This window comes from Amblyomma americanum, chromosome 8, assembly GCF_052857255.1.
Source record: "Amblyomma americanum isolate KBUSLIRL-KWMA chromosome 8, ASM5285725v1, whole genome shotgun sequence".
NCBI lineage: Eukaryota > Metazoa > Arthropoda > Arachnida > Ixodida > Ixodidae > Amblyomma > Amblyomma americanum.
The window spans coordinates 1273664-1294858 of NC_135504.1; the positions used below are offsets into that span (position 1 = coordinate 1273664).

At 42.5% G+C, this 21195-nt stretch overlaps 5 long non-coding RNA genes across 5 annotated transcripts; all 5 read right to left on the reverse strand.

The window, feature by feature from the left end:
- Positions 1-36: 36 nt before the first annotated feature.
- Positions 37-2077, reverse strand: LOC144099967 (uncharacterized). Its single transcript, XR_013307471.1, has 5 exons — positions 1986-2077; positions 1740-1835; positions 1471-1566; positions 246-341; positions 37-78 (listed from the first exon to the last, which is right to left on the reverse strand). It is a non-coding gene; the product is annotated as an uncharacterized LOC144099967 (long non-coding RNA).
- A 3404-nt stretch (positions 2078-5481) lies between these two features.
- On the reverse strand, positions 5482-8035 carry LOC144099968 (uncharacterized). The gene is made up of 7 exons (XR_013307472.1): positions 7995-8035; positions 7749-7844; positions 7480-7575; positions 6254-6349; positions 5991-6086; positions 5745-5840; positions 5482-5571 (listed from the first exon to the last, which is right to left on the reverse strand). It is a non-coding gene; the product is annotated as an uncharacterized LOC144099968 (long non-coding RNA).
- Positions 8036-8048: 13 nt separating this feature from the next.
- Positions 8049-10089, reverse strand: LOC144099969 (uncharacterized). Its single transcript, XR_013307473.1, has 5 exons — positions 9998-10089; positions 9752-9847; positions 9483-9578; positions 8258-8353; positions 8049-8090 (listed from the first exon to the last, which is right to left on the reverse strand). It is a non-coding gene; the product is annotated as an uncharacterized LOC144099969 (long non-coding RNA).
- Positions 10090-13529: 3440 nt separating this feature from the next.
- Positions 13530-15851, reverse strand: LOC144100115 (uncharacterized). The gene is made up of 6 exons (XR_013307526.1): positions 15761-15851; positions 15492-15587; positions 14266-14361; positions 14003-14098; positions 13757-13852; positions 13530-13583 (listed from the first exon to the last, which is right to left on the reverse strand). It is a non-coding gene; the product is annotated as an uncharacterized LOC144100115 (long non-coding RNA).
- A 1703-nt stretch (positions 15852-17554) lies between these two features.
- Positions 17555-18047, reverse strand: LOC144100685 (uncharacterized). The gene is made up of 3 exons (XR_013307800.1): positions 18012-18047; positions 17766-17861; positions 17555-17592 (listed from the first exon to the last, which is right to left on the reverse strand). It is a non-coding gene; the product is annotated as an uncharacterized LOC144100685 (long non-coding RNA).
- Positions 18048-21195: the final 3148 nt, after the last annotated feature.

The following is a 21195-nucleotide window of genomic DNA, read 5'->3' on the forward strand; positions in this document are numbered from 1 at the left end:
CAGCCAAATCGTGGCATGCCCTTCCATTTTTTACACACTCCTGCGCACTTTTGGAATCGCACGGTTTCGGTGTGTAGTCTGTCAAGATATTAAGAAATGAAACAAGTATAGGAGGCATAATAATAGTGGCGCTGGCACAAAAGCGCACATTATGCTTGCCCTGTTTTTGAGTCGATAGGCTGCTTTGTGCAGATTGTATATGCGAGCGAGAGTTGAGAAGTTAAAAACGCACAATAATAATTCACCTATGCATTGGCTTGCTCCCGCAGAAAGCACACACTCCTTTCCTTTTATCTTGCATTCTTTGGTTTCTTGAGGTGCACACTCTTCTGGCTCATTTTCTGTGAAACAACATATACATTCTCCTTCAGTCACAACACTAAAGACAGAAAGATACGCCTGCCATTCCGCACATCGTAATAAATATAACACAGCGTCTAGACAGTTACACAATTAGGATACTTAGCCCTAATCGACGCCCAACTTTTATTCATCTTTGCAGGATTGGGTTCCACAATCGAGGCGGCATTTCTTTTCCTGGTTCGCTCAATTCTCAACGCCTTCGAAGACTCGCGGTTATTAGAAAGCGGTTTAAACTCATCGTAAGGTATTAGTTTGACGCAACACACTAGCACCTACCTCCTGCGACAACACAGGGCCATGTCCCTGATATACCGCGCCATATAGCTTCCTATTATAGTGTAAGTGTTCTTAAATATCCCTAAACCTAGTAGGGCATCATTATATATACAAGAGTGCACATATATTACCCTGGCAAAGGAGCCATTCTCAGCCCAGTATTAGATATATAGCATCTAGAGTATCACAGTTTTAGGTACTTTGTATGCACACAATATTTTTTGTTCATTGGGTGATGTATGTGCACTTCGGATGTGGCAGATAGCAGCATTTCTTTCAAACAGTTACATAGTGAGCACACGAGATACACTTCTACTAGCAACATTATAACTGGAAAATAGACGATTTGAATTTTAAGCGCGAGATATTTTGCTTCAATGAGAACTGCACTTCCTCCTTTACGGCGTACCTATTCATGCTATTATGTGCGGAAGACGTCGCAACGTATCCTGAAGAAGTACCAAACTTATGAGATTTTAACTGATAAACAAGTCGCCGAGCTCCACGGCACCACTTATACCATTGTTGCTACATAAAAGCTGTAATTGAATTTTTCACTGCCTTTAACGCATTGAAAATCCTTTTGCAGGCACAGAATTCAAAAGCACAAATTGCCGCTGTAGACTGCCTTTCGCACATATTGGACAAATTCTTGCTTTCTCTCTCCCTATTCTCTTGTCGGTCTCCCTTCTCTGCAGGGATATCTCAGAGACGAATGTTTCACAAAATTTTATGCTCACTCCTGCAGGTGTATAGGTGAATAAAACACTGTTCAGGTAGCTAGAACTTGCAACACAACCTGTTAACTGAACAAACATGATATCCAATTACCTGAACAGTTCTCCCCTTCAGAGAATCGAAGGCATTCCCTTCCTTGTTCCGCACAACTCTGTGCTCCTTGAGAACTGCAAGCTGTGGGCTTCTCCGCTATTGGAAACAATAAAAAAAGAGAGCGTCTAGTCGCCACAGTCGTTGATGATAACCCTTCCGCAAGAGTGTAAATTCACTTAATGCGGACATTTCAAGCCATTCATTCGTTTTGCATGTATCGCGCAAGCAATGCTACTGATGCTGTTAAAACCTGGAAACCTTATCCTCACCTATGCACACTTCTTTACCAGCAGACAGCACGCATTCCTTGCCCAATTTCTGGCATTCTTTCGCCTTTTGTGCATCACAATTTTCTGGTCGGTGATCTGCGAAAAAATTGTATTAATTCTTCGGTGCTGTTTTTAGGCATAAAAACTACAGGAATATTTTCCTTCACACGTTTCAACCTTGCATACTAGGAGAATTTCGGTGTTCAAGAACAGATGTTGAACAAGCTGTCCGCATTCGTCGCTCACCTGTGCAGGATTTCTTCCCAGCCAAATCGTGGCATGCCCTTCCTTTTTTTACACACTCCTGCGCACTTTTGGAATCGCACGGTTTCGGTGTGTAGTCTGTCAAGATATTAAGAAATGAAACAAGTATAGAAGGCATATTAATAGTGGCGCTGGCACAAAAGCGCACATTATGCTTGCCCTGTTTTTGAGTCGATAGGCTGCTTTGTGCAGATTGTATATGCGAGCGAGAGTTGAGAAGTTAAAAACGCACAATAATAATTCACCTATGCATTGGCTTGCACCCGCAGTAAGCACACACTCCTTTCCTTTTATCTTGCATTCTTTGGTTTCTTGAGGTGCACACTCTTCTGGCTCATTATCTGTGAAAAAAAATAGACCTTCTCCTTCAGTCACAACAAGAATGACAGAAAGATACGCCTTCCATTCCGCACATCGTAATAAATATAACACAGCGTCTAGACAGTTACACAATTAGGATACTTAGCCCTAATCGGCGCCTAACCTTTATTCACCTTTGCAGGATTGGGTTCCAGAATCGAGGCGGCATTTCTTTTCCTGGTTCGCTCAATTCTCAACGCCTTCGAAGACTCGCTGTTATTAGAAAGCGGTTTGAAAGCATCGTAAGGTATTAAAGTTAGACGCAACACACTAGAACCTACCTCCTGCGACAACACAGGGCCAACTCCCTGATATACCGCGCCACGTAGCTTCCTATTATAGTGTAAGTGTTCTTAAATATCCCTAAACCTAGGAGGGCATGATTATATGTGCAAGTGTACACAAAGATTACCCTGGCAAAGGAGCCATTCTCAGCCCAGTATTAGATTGATAGCATCTAGAGTATCACAGTTTTAGGTACTTTGTATGCACACAATATTTCTTGTTCATTGGGTGATGTATGTGCACTTCGGATGTGGCAGATAGCAGCATTTCTTTCAAACAGTTACATAGTTAGCACACGAGATACAATTCTACTAGCAACATTATAACTGGAAAATAGACGATTTGAATTTTAAGCGCGAGATATTTTGCTTCAATGAGAACTGCACTTCCGCCTGTACGGCGTACCTATTTATGCTATTAAGTGCGGAAGACGTCGCAACGTATCCTGAAGAAGTACCAAACTTATGAGATTTTACCGATAAACAAGCCGCCGAGCTCTACGGCACCACTTATACCATTGTTGCTACATAAAAGCGGTAATTGAATTATCACTGCCTTTAACGCAATGAAACTCCTTTTGCAGGCACAGAATTCACAAGCACAAATCGCCGCTGTAGCCTGCCTTTCGCACATATTGGACAAATTCTTGCTTTCTCTCTCCCTATTCTCTTGTCGGTCTCCCTTCTCTGCAGGGATATCTCAGAGACGAATGTTTCACAAAATTTTATGCTCACTCCTGCAGGTGTATAGGTGATTAAAACACTGTTCAGGTAGCTAGAACTTGCAACACAACCTGTTAACAGAACAAACATGATATCCAATCACCTGAACAGTTCTCCCCTTCAGAGAATCGAAGGCATTCCCTTCCTTGTTCCGCACAACTCTGTGCTCCTTGAGAACTGCAAGCTGTGGGCTTCTCCGCTATTGGAAACAATAAAAAAAGAGAGCGTCTAGTCGCCACAGTCGTTGATGATAACCCTTCCGCAAGAGTGTAAATTCACTTAATGCGGACATTTCAAGCCATTCATTCGTTCTGCATGTATCGCGCAAGCAATGCTACTGATGCTGTTAAAACCTGGAAACCTTATCCTCACCTATGCACACTTCTTTACCAGCAGACAGCACGCATTCCTTGCCCAATTTCTGGCATTCTGTCGCCTTTTGTGCATCACAATTTTTAGGTCGGTGATCTGCGAAAAAATTGTATTCCTTATTCTGTGCTGTTTTTAGGCATAAAAACTGCAGGAATATTTTCCTTCACACCTTTCAACCTTGCATACTAGCAGAATTTCGGTGTTCAAGAACAGATTCTGAACAAGCTGTCCGCATTCGTCGCTCACCTGTGCAGGATTTCTTCCCAGCCAAATCGTGGCATGCCCTTCCCTTTTTTACACACTCCTGCGCACTTTTGGAATCGCACGGTTTCGGTGTGTAGTCTGTCAAGATATTAAGAAATGAAACAAGTATAGAAGGCATAATTATAGTGGCGCTGGCACAAAAGAGGACATTATGCTTGCCCTGTTTTTGAGTCGATAGGCTACTTTGTGCAGATTGTATATGCGAGCGAGAGTTGGGAAGATAAAAACGCACAACAATAATTCACCTATGCATTGGCTTGCACCCGCAGTAAGCACACACTCTTTTCCTTTTATCTTGCATTGTTTGGTTTCTTGAGGTGCACACTCTTCTGGCTCATTTTCTGTGAAAAAAATAGACCTTCTCCGTCAGTCACAACAATAATGACAGAAAGATACGCCTTCCATTCCGCACATCGTAATAAATATAACACAGCGTCTAGACAGTTACACAATTAGGATACTTAGCCCTAATCGGCGCCTAACCTTTATTCACCTTTGCAGGATTGGGTTCCAGAATCGAGGCGGCATTTCTTTTCCTGGTTCGCTCAATTCTCAACGCCTTCGAAGACTCGCTGTTATTAGAAAGCGGTTTGAAGGCATCGTAAGGTATTAAAGTTAGACGCAACACACTAGAACCTACCTCCTGCGACAACACAGGGCCAACTCCCTGATATACCGCGCCACGTAGCTTCCTATTATAGTGTAAGTGTTCTTAAATATCCCTAAACCTAGGAGGGCATGATTATATGTGCAAGTGTACACAAAGATTACCCTGGCAAAGGAGCCATTCTCAGCCCAGTATTAGATTGATAGCATCTAGAGTATCACAGTTTTAGGTACTTTGTGTGCACACAATATTTCTTGTTCATTGGGTGATGTATGTGCACTTCGGATGTGGCAGATAGCAGCATTTCTTTCAAACAGTTACATAGTTAGCACACGAGATACAATTCTACTAGCAACATTATAACTGGAAAATAGACGATTTGAATTTTAAGCGCGAGATATTTTGCTTCAATGAGAACTGCACTTCCGCCTGTACGGCGTACCTATTTATGCTATTAAGTGCGGAAGACGTCGCAACGTATCCTGAAGAAGTACCAAACTTATGAGATTTTACCGATAAACAAGCCGCCGAGCTCTACGGCACCACTTATACCATTGTTGCTACATAAAAGCGGTAATTGAATTATCACTGCCTTTAACGCAATGAAACTCCTTTTGCAGGCACAGAATTCATAAGCACAAATCGCCGCTGTAGCCTGCCTTTCGCACATATTGGACAAATTCTTGCTTTCTCTCTCCCTATTCTCTTGTCGGTCTCCCTTCTCTGCAGGGATATCTCAGAGACGAATGTTTCACAAAATTTTATGCTCACTCCTGCAGGTATATAGGTGATTAAAACACTGTTCAGGTAGCTAGAACTTGCAACACAACCTGTTAACAGAACAAACATGATATCCAATCACCTGAACAGTTCTCCCCTTCAGAGAATCGAAGGCATTCCTTTCCTTGTTCCGCACAACTCTGTGCTCCTTGAGAACTGCAAGCTGTGGGCTTCTCCGCTATTGGAAACAATAAAAAAAGAGAGCGTCTAGTCGCCACAGCCGTTGATGATAATCCTTCCGCAAGAGTGTAAATTCACTTAATGCGGACATTTCAAGCCATTCATTCGTTCTGCATGTATCGCGCAAGCAATGCTACTGATGCTGTTAAAACCTGGAAACCTTATCCTCACCTATGCACACTTCTTTACCAGCAGACAGCACGCATTCCTTGCCCAATTTCTGGCATTCTTTCGCCTTTTGTGCATCACAATTTTCTGGTCGGTGATCTGCGAAAAAATTGTATTCCTTATTCTGTGCTGTTTTTAGGCATAAAAACTGCAGGAATATTTTCCTTCACACCTTTCAACCTTGCATACTAGCAGAATTTCGGTGTTCAAGAACAGATGCTGAACAAGCTGTCCGCATTCGTCGCTCACCTGTGCAGGATTTCTTCCCAGCCAAATCGTGGCATGCCCTTCCTTTTTTTACACACTCCTGCGCACTTTTGGAATCGCACGGTTTCGGTGTGTAGTCTGTCAAGATATTAAGAAATGAAACAAGTATAGGAGGCATAATAATAGTGGCGCTGGCACAAAAGCGCACATTATGCTTGCCCTGTTTTTGAGTCGATAGGCTGCTTTGTGCAGATTGTATATGCGAGCGAGAGTTGAGAAGTTAAAAACGCACAATAATAATTCACCTATGCATTGGCTTGCTCCCGCAGAAAGCACACACTCCTTTCCTTTTATCTTGCATTCTTTGGTTTCTTGAGGTGCACACTCTTCTGGCTCATTTTCTGTGAAACAAAAATAGACCTTCTCCTTCAGTCCCAACACGAAAGACAGAAAGATACGCCTTCCATTCCGCACATCGTAATAAATATAACACAGCGTCTAGATAGTTACACAATTAGGATACTTAGCCCTAATCGACGCTTAACTTTGATTCATCTTTGCAGGATTGGGTTCCACAATCGAGGCGGCATTTCTTTTCCTTGTTCGCTCAATTCTCAACGCCTTCGAAGACTCGCTGTTATTAGAAAGCGGTTTAAACTCATCGTAAGGTATTAAAGATAGACGCAACACACTAGCACCTACCTCCTGCGACAACACAGGGCACACTCCCTGATATACCGCACCACTTAGCTTCCTATTATAGAGTAAGTGTTCTTAAATATCCCTAAACCTAGGAGGGCATGATTATATGTGCAAGTGTTCACATAGATTACCCTGGCAAAGGAGCCATTTTCAGCCCAGTATTTGATTGATAGCATCTAGAGTATCACAGTTTTGGGTACTTTGTATGCACACAATATTTTTTGTTCATTGGGTGATGTATGTGTACTTCGTATGTGGCATATAGCAGCATTTCTTTCAAACAGTTACATAGTTAGCACACGAGATACACTTCTACTAGCAACATTATAACTGGAAAATAGACGATTTGAATTTTAAGCGCGAGATATTTTGCTTCAATGAGAACTGCACTTCGGCCTGTACGGCGTACCTATTTATGCTATTAAGTGCGGAAGACGTCGCAACGTATCCGGAAGAATTACCAAACTTATGAGATTTTACCGATAATCAAGCCGCCGAGCTCTACGGCACCACTTATACCATTGTTGCTACATAAAAGCGGTAATTGAATTATCACTGCCTTTAACGCAATGAAACTCCTTTTGCAGGCACAGAGTTCACAAGCACAAATCGCCGCTGTAGCCTGCCTTTCGCACATATTGGACAAATTCTTGCTTTCTCTCTCCCTATTCTCTTGTCGGTCTCCCTTCTCTGCAGGGATATCTCAGAGACGAATGTTTCACAAAATTTTATGCTCACTCCTGCAGGTATATTGGTGATTAAAACACTGTTCAGGTAGCTAGAACTTGCAACACAACCTGTTAACAGAACAAACATGATATCCAATCACCTGAACAGTTCTCCCCTTCAGAGAATCGAAGGCATTCCTTTCCTTGTTCCGCACAACTCTGTGCTCCTTGAGAACTGCAAGCTGTGGGCTTCTCCGCTATTGGAAACAATAAAAAAAGAGAGCGTCTAGTCGCCACAGTCGTTGATGATAACCCTTCCGCAAGAGTGTAAATTCACTTAATGCGGACATTTCAAGCCATTCATTCGTTCTGCATGTATCGCGCAAGCAATGCTACTGAAGCTGTTAAAACCTGGAAACATTATCCTCACCTATGCACACTTCTTTACCAGCAGACAGCACGCATTCCTTGCCCAATTTCTGGCATTCTTTCGCCTTTTGTGCATCACAATTTTCTGGTCGGTGATCTGCGAAAAAATTGTATTCCTTATTCTGTGCTGTTTTTAGGCATAAAAACTACAGGAATATTTTCCTTCACACGTTTCAACCTTGCATACTAGCAGAATTTCGGTGTTCAAGAACAGATGCTGAACAAGCTGTCCGCATTCGTCGCTCACCTGTGCAGGATTTCTTCCCAGCCAAATCGTGGCATGCCCTTCCATTTTTTACACACTCCTGCGCACTTTTGGAATCGCACGGTTTCGGTGTGTAGTCTGTCAAGATATTAAGAAATGAAACAAGTATAGGAGGCATAATAATAGTGGCGCTGGCACAAAAGCGCACATTATGCTTGCCCTGTTTTTGAGTCGATAGGCTGCTTTGTGCAGATTGTATATGCGAGCGAGAGTTGAGAAGTTAAAAACGCACAATAATAATTCACCTATGCATTGGCTTGCTCCCGCAGAAAGCACACACTCCTTTCCTTTTATCTTGCATTCTTTGGTTTCTTGAGGTGCACACTCTTCTGGCTCATTTTCTGTGAAACAACATATACATTCTCCTTCAGTCACAACACTAAAGACAGAAAGATACGCCTGCCATTCCGCACATCGTAATAAATATAACACAGCGTCTAGAGAGTTACACAATTAGGATACTTAGCCCTAATCGACGCCCAACTTTTATTCATCTTTGCAGGATTGGGTTCCACAATCGAGGCGGCATTTCTTTTCCTGGTTCGCTCAATTCTCAACGCCTTCGAAGACTCGCGGTTATTAGAAAGCGGTTTAAACTCATCGTAAGGTATTAGTTTGACGCAACACACTAGCACCTACCTCCTGCGACAACACAGGGCCATGTCCCTGATATACCGCGCCATATAGCTTCCTATTATAGTGTAAGTGTTCTTAAATATCCCTAAACCTAGTAGGGCATCATTATATATACAAGAGTGCACATATATTACCCTGGCAAAGGAGCCATTCTCAGCCCAGTATTAGATATATAGCATCTAGAGTATCACAGTTTTAGGTACTTTGTATGCACACAATATTTTTTGTTCATTGGGTGATGTATGTGCACTTCGGATGTGGCAGATAGCAGCATTTCTTTCAAACAGTTACATAGTGAGCACACGAGATACACTTCTACTAGCAACATTATAACTGGAAAATAGACGATTTGAATTTTAAGCGCGAGATATTTTGCTTCAATGAGAACTGCACTTCCTCCTTTACGGCGTACCTATTCATGCTATTATGTGCGGAAGACGTCGCAACGTATCCTGAAGAAGTACCAAACTTATGAGATTTTAACTGATAAACAAGTCGCCGAGCTCCACGGCACCACTTATACCATTGTTGCTACATAAAAGCTGTAATTGAATTTTTCACTGCCTTTAACGCATTGAAAATCCTTTTGCAGGCACAGAATTCAAAAGCACAAATTGCCGCTGTAGACTGCCTTTCGCACATATTGGACAAATTCTTGCTTTCTCTCTCCCTATTCTCTTGTCGGTCTCCCTTCTCTGCAGGGATATCTCAGAGACGAATGTTTCACAAAATTTTATGCTCACTCCTGCAGGTGTATAGGTGAATAAAACACTGTTCAGGTAGCTAGAACTTGCAACACAACCTGTTAACTGAACAAACATGATATCCAATTACCTGAACAGTTCTCCCCTTCAGAGAATCGAAGGCATTCCCTTCCTTGTTCCGCACAACTCTGTGCTCCTTGAGAACTGCAAGCTGTGGGCTTCTCCGCTATTGGAAACAATAAAAAAAGAGAGCGTCTAGTCGCCACAGTCGTTGATGATAACCCTTCCGCAAGAGTGTAAATTCACTTAATGCGGACATTTCAAGCCATTCATTCGTTTTGCATGTATCGCGCAAGCAATGCTACTGATGCTGTTAAAACCCGGAAACCTTATCCTCACCTATGCACACTTCTTTACCAGCAGACAGCACGCATTCCTTGCCCAATTTCTGGCATTCTTTCGCCTTTTGTGCATCACAATTTTCTGGTCGGTGATCTGCGAAAAAATTGTATTAATTCTTCGGTGCTGTTTTTAGGCATAAAAACTACAGGAATATTTTCCTTCACACGTTTCAACCTTGCATACTAGGAGAATTTCGGTGTTCAAGAACAGATGTTGAACAAGCTGTCCGCATTCGTCGCTCACCTGTGCAGGATTTCTTCCCAGCCAAATCGTGGCATGCCCTTCCTTTTTTTACACACTCCTGCGCACTTTTGGAATCGCACGGTTTCGGTGTGTAGTCTGTCAAGATATTAAGAAATGAAACAAGTATAGAAGGCATATTAATAGTGGCGCTGGCACAAAAGCGCACATTATGCTTGCCCTGTTTTTGAGTCGATAGGCTGCTTTGTGCAGATTGTATATGCGAGCGAGAGTTGAGAAGTTAAAAACGCACAATAATAATTCACCTATGCATTGGCTTGCACCCGCAGTAAGCACACACTCCTTTCCTTTTATCTTGCATTCTTTGGTTTCTTGAGGTGCACACTCTTCTGGCTCATTATCTGTGAAAAAAAATAGACCTTCTCCTTCAGTCACAACAAGAATGACAGAAAGATACGCCTTCCATTCCGCACATCGTAATAAATATAACACAGCGTCTAGACAGTTACACAATTAGGATACTTAGCCCTAATCGGCGCCTAACCTTTATTCACCTTTGCAGGATTGGGTTCCAGAATCGAGGCGGCATTTCTTTTCCTGGTTCGCTCAATTCTCAACGCCTTCGAAGACTCGCTGTTATTAGAAAGCGGTTTGAAGGCATCGTAAGGTATTAAAGTTAGACGCAACACACTAGAACCTACCTCCTGCGACAACACAGGGCCAACTCCCTGATATACCGCGCCACGTAGCTTCCTATTATAGTGTAAGTGTTCTTAAATATCCCTAAACCTAGGAGGGCATGATTATATGTGCAAGTGTACACAAAGATTACCCTGGCAAAGGAGCCATTCTCAGCCCAGTATTAGATTGATAGCATCTAGAGTATCACAGTTTTAGGTACTTTGTATGCACACAATATTTCTTGTTCATTGGGTGATGTATGTGCACTTCGGATGTGGCAGATAGCAGCATTTCTTTCAAACAGTTACATAGTTAGCACACGAGATACAATTCTACTAGCAACATTATAACTGGAAAATAGACGATTTGAATTTTAAGCGCGAGATATTTTGCTTCAATGAGAACTGCACTTCCGCCTGTACGGCGTACCTATTTATGCTATTAAGTGCGGAAGACGTCGCAACGTATCCTGAAGAAGTACCAAACTTATGAGATTTTACCGATAAACAAGCCGCCGAGCTCTACGGCACCACTTATACCATTGTTGCTACATAAAAGCGGTAATTGAATTATCACTGCCTTTAACGCAATGAAACTCCTTTTGCAGGCACAGAATTCACAAGCACAAATCGCCGCTGTAGCCTGCCTTTCGCACATATTGGACAAATTCTTGCTTTCTCTCTCCCTATTCTCTTGTCGGTCTCCCTTCTCTGCAGGGATATCTCAGAGACGAATGTTTCACAAAATTTTATGCTCACTCCTGCAGGTGTATAGGTGATTAAAACACTGTTCAGGTAGCTAGAACTTGCAACACAACCTGTTAACAGAACAAACATGATATCCAATCACCTGAACAGTTCTCCCCTTCAGAGAATCGAAGGCATTCCCTTCCTTGTTCCGCACAACTCTGTGCTCCTTGAGAACTGCAAGCTGTGGGCTTCTCCGCTATTGGAAACAATAAAAAAAGAGAGCGTCTAGTCGCCACAGTCGTTGATGATAACCCTTCCGCAAGAGTGTAAATTCACTTAATGCGGACATTTCAAGCCATTCATTCGTTCTGCATGTATCGCGCAAGCAATGCTACTGATGCTGTTAAAACCTGGAAACCTTATCCTCACCTATGCACACTTCTTTACCAGCAGACAGCACGCATTCCTTGCCCAATTTCTGGCATTCTGTCGCCTTTTGTGCATCACAATTTTTAGGTCGGTGATCTGCGAAAAAATTGTATTCCTTATTCTGTGCTGTTTTTAGGCATAAAAACTGCAGGAATATTTTCCTTCACACCTTTCAACCTTGCATACTAGCAGAATTTCGGTGTTCAAGAACAGATTCTGAACAAGCTGTCCGCATTCGTCGCTCACCTGTGCAGGATTTCTTCCCAGCCAAATCGTGGCATGCCCTTCCCTTTTTTACACACTCCTGCGCACTTTTGGAATCGCACGGTTTCGGTGTGTAGTCTGTCAAGATATTAAGAAATGAAACAAGTATAGAAGGCATAATTATAGTGGCGCTGGCACAAAAGAGGACATTATGCTTGCCCTGTTTTTGAGTCGATAGGCTACTTTGTGCAGATTGTATATGCGAGCGAGAGTTGGGAAGATAAAAACGCACAACAATAATTCACCTATGCATTGGCTTGCACCCGCAGTAAGCACACACTCTTTTCCTTTTATCTTGCATTGTTTGGTTTCTTGAGGTGCACACTCTTCTGGCTCATTTTCTGTGAAAAAAATAGACCTTCTCCGTCAGTCACAACAATAATGACAGAAAGATACGCCTTCCATTCCGCACATCGTAATAAATATAACACAGCGTCTAGACAGTTACACAATTAGGATACTTAGCCCTAATCGGCGCCTAACCTTTATTCACCTTTGCAGGATTGGGTTCCAGAATCGAGGCGGCATTTCTTTTCCTGGTTCGCTCAATTCTCAACGCCTTCGAAGACTCGCTGTTATTAGAAAGCGGTTTGAAGGCATCGTAAGGTATTAAAGTTAGACGCAACACACTAGAACCTACCTCCTGCGACAACACAGGGCCAACTCCCTGATATACCGCGCCACGTAGCTTCCTATTATAGTGTAAGTGTTCTTAAATATCCCTAAACCTAGGAGGGCATGATTATATGTGCAAGTGTACACAAAGATTACCCTGGCAAAGGAGCCATTCTCAGCCCAGTATTAGATTGATAGCATCTAGAGTATCACAGTTTTAGGTACTTTGTGTGCACACAATATTTCTTGTTCATTGGGTGATGTATGTGCACTTCGGATGTGGCAGATAGCAGCATTTCTTTCAAACAGTTACATAGTTAGCACACGAGATACAATTCTACTAGCAACATTATAACTGGAAAATAGACGATTTGAATTTTAAGCGCGAGATATTTTGCTTCAATGAGAACTGCACTTCCGCCTGTACGGCGTACCTATTTATGCTATTAAGTGCGGAAGACGTCGCAACGTATCCTGAAGAAGTACCAAACTTATGAGATTTTACCGATAAACAAGCCGCCGAGCTCTACGGCACCACTTATACCATTGTTGCTACATAAAAGCGGTAATTGAATTATCACTGCCTTTAACGCAATGAAACTCCTTTTGCAGGCACAGAATTCATAAGCACAAATCGCCGCTGTAGCCTGCCTTTCGCACATATTGGACAAATTCTTGCTTTCTCTCTCCCTATTCTCTTGTCGGTCTCCCTTCTCTGCAGGGATATCTCAGAGACGAATGTTTCACAAAATTTTATGCTCACTCCTGCAGGTATATAGGTGATTAAAACACTGTTCAGGTAGCTAGAACTTGCAACACAACCTGTTAACAGAACAAACATGATATCCAATCACCTGAACAGTTCTCCCCTTCAGAGAATCGAAGGCATTCCTTTTCTTGTTCCGCACAACTCTGTGCTCCTTGAGAACTGCAAGCTGTGGGCTTCTCCGCTATTGGAAACAATAAAAAAAGAGAGGGTCTAGTCGCCACAGTCGTTGATGATAACCCTTCCGCAAGAGTGTAAATTCACTTAATGCGGACATTTCAAGCCATTCATTCGTTCTGCATGTATCGCGCAAGCAATGCTACTGATGCTGTTAAAACCTGGAAACCTTATCCTCACCTATGCACACTTCTTTACCAGCAGACAGCACGCATTCCTTGCCCAATTTCTGGCATTCTGTCGCCTTTTGTGCATCACAATTTTCTGGTCGGTGATCTGCGAAAAAATTGTATTCCTTATTCTGTGCTGTTTTTAGGCATAAAAACTACAGGAATATTTTCCTTCACACGTTTCAACCTTGCATACTAGCAGAATTTCGGTGTTCAAGAACAGATGCTGAACAAGCTGTCCGCATTCGTCGCTCACCTGTGCAGGATTTCTTCCCAGCCAAATCGTGGCATGCCCTTCCTTTTTTTACACACTCCTGCGCACTTTTGGAATCGCACGGTTTCGGTGTGTAGTCTGTCAAGATATTAAGAAATGAAACAAGTATAGGAGGCATAATAATAGTGGCGCTGGCACAAAAGCGCACATTATGCTTGCCCTGTTTTTGAGTCGATAGGCTGCTTTGTGCAGATTGTATATGCGAGCGAGAGTTGAGAAGTTAAAAACGCACAATAATAATTCACCTATGCATTGGCTTGCTCCCGCAGAAAGCACACACTCCTTTCCTTTTATCTTGCATTCTTTGGTTTCTTGAGGTGCACACTCTTCTGGCTCATTTTCTGTGAAACAAAAATAGACCTTCTCCTTCAGTCCCAACACGAAAGACAGAAAGATACGCCTTCCATTCCGCACATCGTAATAAATATAACACAGCGTCTAGATAGTTACACAATTAGGATACTTAGCCCTAATCGACGCTTAACTTTGATTCATCTTTGCAGGATTGGGTTCCACAATCGAGGCGGCATTTCTTTTCCTTGTTCGCTCAATTCTCAACGCCTTCGAAGACTCGCTGTTATTAGAAAGCGGTTTAAACTCATCGTAAGGTATTAAAGATAGACGCAACACACTAGCACCTACCTCCTGCGACAACACAGGGCACACTCCCTGATATACCGCACCACTTAGCTTCCTATTATAGAGTAAGTGTTCTTAAATATCCCTAAACCTAGGAGGGCATGATTATATGTGCAAGTGTTCACATAGATTACCCTGGCAAAGGAGCCATTTTCAGCCCAGTATTTGATTGATAGCATCTAGAGTATCACAGTTTTGGGTACTTTGTATGCACACAATATTTTTTGTTCATTGGGTGATGTATGTGCACTTCGGATGTGGCAGATAGCACCATTTCTTTCAAACAGTTACAAAGTTAGCACACGAGATACACTTGTACTAGCAACATTATAACTGGAAAATAGGCGATTTGAGTTTTAAGCGCGAGATATTTTGCTTCAATGAGAACTGCACTTCCACCTGTACGGCGTACCTATTTATGCTATTAAGTGCGGAAGACGTCGCAACGTATCCTGAAGAATTACCAAACTTATGAGATTTTACCGATAAACAAGCCGCCGAGCTCTACGGCACCACTTATACCATTGTTGCTACATAAAAGCGGTAATTGAATTATCACTGCCTTTAACGCAATGAAACTCCTTTTGCAGGCACAGAATTCATAAGCACAAATCGCCGCTGTAGCCTGCCTTTCGCACATATTGGACAAATTCTTGCTTTCTCTCTCCCTATTCTCTTGTCGGTCTCCCTCCTCTGCAGGGATATCTCAGATACGAATGTTTCACAAAATTTTATGCTCACTCCTGCAGGTATATAGGTGATTAAAACACTGTTCAGGTAGCTAGAACTTGCAACACAACCTGTTAACAGAACAAACATGATATCCAATCACCTGAACAGTTCTCCCCTTCAGAGAATCGAAGGCATTCCTTTCCTTGTTCCGCACAACTCTGTGCTCCTTGAGAACTGCAAGCTGTGGGCTTCTCCGCTATTGGAAACAATAAAAAAAGAGAGCGTCTAGTCGCCACAGTCGTTGATGATAACCCTTCCGCAAGAGTGTAAATTCACTTAATGCGGACATTTCAAGCCATTCATTCGTTTTGCATGTATCGCGCAAGCAATGCTACTGATGCTGTTAAAACCTGGAAACCTTATCCTCACCTATGCACACTTCTTTACCAGCAGACAGCACGCATTCCTTGCCCAATTTCTGGCATTCTTTCGCCTTTTGTGCATCACAATTTTCTGGTCGGTCATCTGCGAAAAAATTGTATTAATTCTTCGGTGCTGTTTTTAGGCATAAAAACTACAGGAATATTTTCCTTCACACGTTTCAACCTTGCATACTAGGAGAATTTCGGTGTTCAAGAACAGATGTTGAACAAGCTGTCCGCATTCGTCGCTCACCTGTGCAGGATTTCTTCCCAGCCAAATCGTGGCACGCCCTTCCTTTTTTTACACACTCCTGCGCACTTTTGGAATCGCACGGTTTCGGTGTGTAGTCTGTCAAGATATTAAGAAATGAAAGAAGTATAGGAGGCATATTAATAGTGGCGCTGGCACAAAAGCGCACAGTATGCTTTCCCTGTTTTTGAGTCGATAGGCTGCTTTGTGCAGATTGTATATGCGAGCGAGAGTTGAGAAGTTAAAAACGCACAACAATAATTCACCTATGCATTGGCTTGCACCCGCAGTAAGCACACACTCCTTTCCTTTTATCTTGCATTCTTTGGTTTCTTGAGGTGCACACTCTTCTGGCTCATTATCTGTGAAACAACATATACATTCTCCTTCAGTCACAACACTAAAGACAGAAAGATACGCCTTCCATTCCGCACATCGTAATAAATATAACACAGCGTCTAGACAGTTACACAATTAGGATACTTAGCCCTAATCGGCGCCTAACCTTTATTCACCTTTGCAGGATTGGGTTCCAGAATCGAGGCGGCATTTCTTTTCCTGGTTCGCTCAATTCTCAACGCCTTCGAAGACTCGCTGTTATTAGAAAGCGGTTTGAAGGCATCGTAAGGTATTAAAGTTAGACGCAACACACTAGAACCTACCTCCTGCGACAACACAGGGCCATGTCCCTGATATACCGCGCCATATAGCTTCCTATTATAGTGTAAGTGTTCTTAAATATCCCTAAACCTAGTAGGGCATCATTATATATACAAGAGTGCACATATATTACCCTGGCAAAGGAGCCATTCTCAGCCCAGTATTAGATATATAGCATCTAGAGTATCACAGTTTTAGGTACTTTGTATGCACACAATATTTTTTGTTCATTGGGTGATGTATGTGCACTTCGGATGTGGCAGATAGCAGCATTTCTTTCAAACAGTTACATAGTGAGCACACGAGATACACTTCTACTAGCAACATTATAACTGGAAAATAGACGATTTGAATTTTAAGCGCGAGATATTTTGCTTCAATGAGAACTGCACTTCCTCCTTTACGGCGTACCTATTCATGCTATTATGTGCGGAAGACGTCGCAACGTATCCTGAAGAAGTACCAAACTTATGAGATTTTAACTGATAAACAAGTCGCCGAGCTCCACGGCACCACTTATACCATTGTTGCTACATAAAAGCGGTAATTGAATTTTTCACTGCCTTTAACGCAATGAAAATCCTTTTGCAGGCACAGAATTCAAAAGCACAAATTGCCGCTGTAGACTGCCTTTCGCACATATTGGACAAATTCTTGCTTTCTCTCTCCCTATTCTCTTGTCGGTCACCCTTCTCTGCAGGGATATCTCAGAGACGAATGTTTCACAAAATTTTATGCTCACTCCTGCAGGTGTATAGGTGAATAAAACACTGTTCAGGTAGCTAGAACTTGCAACACAACCTGTTAACTGAACAAACATGATATCCAATTACCTGAACAGTTCTCCCCTTCAGAGAATCGAAGGCATTCCCTTCCTTGTTCCGCACAACTCTGTGCTCCATGAGAACTGCAAGCTGTGGGCTTCTCCGCTATTGGAAACAATAAAAAAAGAGAGCGTCTAGTCGCCACAGTCGTTGATGATAACCCTTCCGCAAGAGTGTAAATTCACTTAATGCGGACATTTCAAGCCATTCATTCGTTTTGCATGTATCGCGCAAGCAATGCTACTGATGCTGTTAAAACCTGGAAACCTTATCCTCACCTATGCACACTTCTTTACCAGCAGACAGCACGCATTCCTTGCCCAATTTCTGGCATTCTTTCGCCTTTTGTGCATCACAATTTTCTGGTCGGTGATCTGCGAAAAAATTGTATTAATTCTTCGGTGCTGTTTTTAGGCATAAAAACTACAGGAATATTTTCCTTCACACGTTTCAACCTTGCATACTAGGAGAATTTCGGTGTTCAAGAACAGATGTTGAACAAGCTGTCCGCATTCGTCGCTCACCTGTGCAGGATTTCTTCCCAGCCAAATCGTGGCATGCCTTTCCCTTTTTTACACACTCCTGCGCACTTTTGGAATCGCACGGTTTCGGTGTGTAGTCTGTCAGGATATTAAGAAATGAAACAAGTATAGGAGGCATATTAATAGTGGCGCTGGCACAAAAGCGCACATTATGCTTGCCCTGTTTTTGAGTCGATAGGCTGCTTTGTGCAGATTGTATATGCGAGCGAGAGTTGAGAAGTTAAAAACGCACAATAATAATTCACCTATGCATTGGCTTGCTCCCGCAGAAAGCACACACTCCTTTCCTTTTATCTTGCATTCTTTGGTTTCTTGAGGTGCACACTCTTCTGGCTCATTATCTGTGAAAAAAAATAGACCTTCTCCTTCAGTCACAACAAGAATGACAGAAAGATACGCCTTCCATTCCGCACATCGTAATAAATATAACACAGCGTCTAGACAGTTACACAATTAGGATACTTAGCCCTAATCGGCGCCTAACCTTTATTCACCTTTGCAGGATTGGGTTCCAGAATCGAGGCGGCATTTCTTTTCCTGGTTCGCTCAATTCTCAACGCCTTCGAAGACTCGCTGTTATTAGAAAGCGGTTTGAAGGCATCGTAAGGTATTAAAGTTAGACGCAACACACTAGAACCTACCTCCTGCGACAACACAGGGCCAACTCCCTGATATACCGCGCCACGTAGCTTCCTATTATAGTGTAAGTGTTCTTAAATATCCCTAAACCTAGGAGGGCATGATTATATGTGCAAGTGTACACAAAGATTACCCTGGCAAAGGAGCCATTCTCAGCCCAGTATTAGATTGATAGCATCTAGAGTATCACAGTTTTAGGTACTTTGTATGCACACAATATTTCTTGTTCATTGGGTGATGTATGTGCACTTCGGATGTGGCAGATAGCAGCATTTCTTTCAAACAGTTACATAGTTAGCACACGAGATACAATTCTACTAGCAACATTATAACTGGAAAATAGACGATTTGAATTTTAAGCGCGAGATATTTTGCTTCAATGAGAACTGCACTTCCGCCTGTACGGCGTACCTATTTATGCTATTAAGTGCGGAAGACGTCGCAACGTATCCTGAAGAAGTACCAAACTTATGAGATTTTACCGATAAACAAGCCGCCGAGCTCTACGGCACCACTTATACCATTGTTGCTACATAAAAGCGGTAATTGAATTATCACTGCCTTTAACGCAATGAAACTCCTTTTGCAGGCACAGAATTCACAAGCACAAATCGCCGCTGTAGCCTGCCTTTCGCACATATTGGACAAATTCTTGCTTTCTCTCTCCCTATTCTCTTGTCGGTCTCCCTTCTCTGCAGGGATATCTCAGAGACGAATGTTTCACAAAATTTTATGCTCACTCCTGCAGGTGTATAGGTGATTAAAACACTGTTCAGGTAGCTAGAACTTGCAACACAACCTGTTAACAGAACAAACATGATATCCAATCACCTGAACAGTTCTCCCCTTCAGAGAATCGAAGGCATTCCCTTCCTTGTTCCGCACAACTCTGTGCTCCTTGAGAACTGCAAGCTGTGGGCTTCTCCGCTATTGGAAACAATAAAAAAAGAGAGCGTCTAGTCGCCACAGTCGTTGATGATAACCCTTCCGCAAGAGTGTAAATTCACTTAATGCGGACATTTCAAGCCATTCATTCGTTCTGCATGTATCGCGCAAGCAATGCTACTGATGCTGTTAAAACCTGGAAACCTTATCCTCACCTATGCACACTTCTTTACCAGCAGACAGCACGCATTCCTTGCCCAATTTCTGGCATTCTGTCGCCTTTTGTGCATCACAATTTTTAGGTCGGTGATCTGCGAAAAAATTGTATTCCTTATTCTGTGCTGTTTTTAGGCATAAAAACTGCAGGAATATTTTCCTTCACACCTTTCAACCTTGCATACTAGCAGAATTTCGGTGTTCAAGAACAGATTCTGAACAAGCTGTCCGCATTCGTCGCTCACCTGTGCAGGATTTCTTCCCAGCCAAATCGTGGCATGCCCTTCCCTTTTTTACACACTCCTGCGCACTTTTGGAATCGCACGGTTTCGGTGTGTAGTCTGTCAAGATATTAAGAAATGAAACAAGTATAGAAGGCATAATTATAGTGGCGCTGGCACAAAAGAGGACATTATGCTTGCCCTGTTTTTGAGTCGATAGGCTACTTTGTGCAGATTGTATATGCGAGCGAGAGTTGGGAAGATAAAAACGCACAACAATAATTCACCTATGCATTGGCTTGCACCCGCAGTAAGCACACACTCTTTTCCTTTTATCTTGCATTGTTTGGTTTCTTGAGGTGCACACTCTTCTGGCTCATTTTCTGTGAAAAAAATAGACCTTCTCCGTCAGTCACAACAATAATGACAGAAAGATACGCCTTCCATTCCGCACATCGTAATAAATATAACACAGCGTCTAGACAGTTACACAATTAGGATACTTAGCCCTAATCGGCGCCTAACCTTTATTCACCTTTGCAGGATTGGGTTCCAGAATCGAGGCGGCATTTCTTTTCCTGGTTCGCTCAATTCTCAACGCCTTCGAAGACTCGCTGTTATTAGAAAGCGGTTTGAAGGCATCGTAAGGTATTAAAGTTAGACGCAACACACTAGAACCTACCTCCTGCGACAACACAGGGCCAACTCCCTGATATACCGCGCCACGTAGCTTCCTATTATAGTGTAAGTGTTCTTAAATATCCCTAAACCTAGGAGGGCATGATTATATGTGCAAGTGTACACAAAGATTACCCTGGCAAAGGAGCCATTCTCAGCCCAGTATTAGATTGATAGCATCTAGAGTATCACAGTTTTAGGTACTTTGTGTGCACACAATATTTCTTGTTCATTGGGTGATGTATGTGCACTTCGGATGTGGCAGATAGCAGCATTTCTTTCAAACAGTTACATAGTTAGCACACGAGATACAATTCTACTAGCAACATTATAACTGGAAAATAGACGATTTGAATTTTAAGCGCGAGATATTTTGCTTCAATGAGAACTGCACTTCCGCCTGTACGGCGTACCTATTTATGCTATTAAGTGCGGAAGACGTCGCAACGTATCCTGAAGAAGTACCAAACTTATGAGATTTTACCGATAAACAAGCCGCCGAGCTCTACGGCACCACTTATACCATT